The sequence below is a fragment of the Penaeus japonicus genome, unplaced genomic scaffold, assembly GCF_977035675.1.
Source record: "Penaeus japonicus unplaced genomic scaffold, GWHDUDI00000001_assembly GWHDUDI00000039, whole genome shotgun sequence".
In the NCBI taxonomy this organism is placed as follows: domain Eukaryota; kingdom Metazoa; phylum Arthropoda; class Malacostraca; order Decapoda; family Penaeidae; genus Penaeus; species Penaeus japonicus.
In genome coordinates this window covers 9434000-9436499 of record NW_028234441.1, presented here as the reverse complement: position 1 = coordinate 9436499, position 2500 = coordinate 9434000, and the positions used below count along the sequence as shown (strand labels likewise).

Genomic DNA, 2500 nt, shown 5'->3' with positions numbered 1-2500 from the left:
TTTTTGAAAAAAGTCTTTTTTACAAGTGCCTAATGATATCAAGATAAAAATACATATAAGTTATTTTGAAGTTTTTCTTTCACTTGAACATAAAATCACTTATTGGCATGCATCACTGACAAAATAACACTTATTAATTTATTTGCAAATATATTACCAACTTCCCTAAAACCAGAATCAAAATTCAAAATTCAATTTTATTCTTGTACCTCAAACATTCACAATTATATGAGCCTTTCTATATTTGAATATATGACTAGACATATAAAGCCATGGCCCCATCTACCAATAGTCCATTAATATAAACAACAAATACAGAAAATTACTTCCCTTCCACTACTTATGTTCAAATGGTGCCCCTGTGGGAGAAATAATCTCTGTCATATATCGGATTACAGTTATATCTAATGCTACAGACTGATGCCATCTATAATGTTCTAAATCAAGGATGGATATATATATGAGAAATACCAGCAATAATAAGTTTCTTGATTTCAAAATATATATATATATATATATATAATATATATATCACTTAAATCAATGTGGAAAATAAGGCCACATCCTTCTTGGCTTCTATGCCAGTAGAAGGTAGGTAGCTGTCTAATGTTACACGGGAACTGTAAAAAAAAAAAAATGTGGCACTACGTGAATATTGAATAATGCTTCCTGTACAACTGCAATAACTGGTTACAGTATATTTACTTTTTACTATATGCCCATTCTGCACCATGTAAATCCATAGGATTGTGGAGGTCTAGTTCAACATAGAGAAAGCTCTGTTAGCCTGTTAACCTGTTCACTCCGAGAAATAGAACTATCTGCATGTTATCCATGTTCATCTGTGTGTGTGTGTCTGTGTGTGTGTGTGTGTGTGTGTGTGTGTGTGTGTGTGTGTGTGTGTGTGTGTGTGTGTGTGTGTGTGTGTGTGTGTGTGTGTGTGTGTGTGTGTGTGTGTGTGTGTGTGTGTGTGTGTGTGTGTGTGTGTGTGTGTGCGTGTGTGGGTGCGTGTGTGGGTGTGAGTGCGTGTGTGGGTGTGAGTGCGTGTGTGGGTGTGGGTGCGTGTGTGGGTGTGGGTGCGTGTGTGGGTGTGGGTGCGTGTGTGGGTGTGGGTGTGCGGGTGTGCGTGTGAGTGTGTGCGCGTGTGCGTGTGAGTGTGTGCGCGTGTGCGTGTGAGTGTGTGCGCGTGTGCGTGTGAGTGTGTGCGCATGTGCGTGTGAGTGTGTGCGCATGTGCATGTGAGAGTATGTGCGTGTGAGAGTGTGTGCGTGTGAGTGTATGTGCATGTGAGTGTGCGTGTGTGTGCATGTGTGTTAATGGCAGCTTTGATTTTTTTTTTTTATCATAACTAATATCAATAGTGTATACAATTTTTCTCAAGCTAAAAAAGATAAAAAATACTTGCTTCAAATCAATATATCTTTGCTCCAACAATACAGAAACTGTTAGATGGTTATGCATCCTAACTATTCCTACAATTACAAAATTAAAATAAAAATAATATAAAACACAGAAATCAAAAAAAAATTCTTAGAATGGAAGTGTAGTAAAAATGTGATCATAATTATAGAATTGAGATGCTAATCACTCTACCTTTTGTTATTCCATAATTATATAAAAAATAATGAAAATAATACACTACAAATAATTAAGTTCCCTTCATTGCATTTTCTTCTTAGTCACTCTTAATGTAACATTTAAATAATCACTACTTTTGATAGGATGAAATCATGGTTATGAAAACATACATAAGATAAGAAAAGTTATATACTTCTTACATCCATTCACTATTCAAAAATATATTTGCTTATTACCTAAGCTCAAATTTTTGACACTAACAGAGAGATAGAAAAGAATACCTTCAAAAGATTTTCCCTATTTTGTTGGCTAATGTACCTGCATATTCATTGATGTCAAACATCCCAGCTCATTCACACTACGTAGATGTGATTAATAAATACATGTTTGATGGATTTCTACTGATCAAATTATTAACTGGCAGACTACAAGTAGGTTTATTCAATGAAGGGTGAACTAATATATTGAGCATTATAAAGCATTATGACAAATAGTTTCTTTCAAGGGAACAGCCAAAATGCTGAAACCCTTCACAGACACTTCTCTCAGACTTCAGAGAGATTACCACTGCTATGGATGAGGTATTATAACTCAACATCTATCAAGAACATTCCACACAAGCAGTGATGGCTTCAATGTTGTATTATGTTATCTTGACCAATCCTACGCTTCTCTATGAGAAGTTGACATTTTAGCTCACAACCTATGTAACATCTTTACACAAGGAATCAAACTGTCAGAGACTTTCCTTTACAATTTTTAAAAAGAATGAAAGTGGCCAAATGGGAAAACAGTGAAAAGCAATCTTCAAATACATTGAAACTTAAAAAGCAGAGGTCTTTTCATCTGTAATGATTGGCATCTAACTTCTTCAGGGAGAGACAAGGTCATAGAACCATTTATAGGTAGATATTTATATGCA

The 2500-nt window shown here is 35.3% G+C and overlaps 1 protein-coding gene across 1 annotated transcript in view; it reads right to left on the bottom strand.

Annotated features, from left to right (window-relative positions):
• The window catches only part of LOC122266155 (ubiquitin-conjugating enzyme E2 J1), a 12029-nt gene that overhangs the window by 329 nt on the left and 9200 nt on the right, over positions 1 to 2500 (bottom strand). Inside the window, exon 5 of the mRNA XM_043035752.2 lies at positions 1 to 2500. This exon is cut by the window's left edge and continues 329 nt beyond it; it is cut by the window's right edge and continues 565 nt beyond it. The gene's annotated coding sequence lies outside the window, so the exon portion shown is untranslated.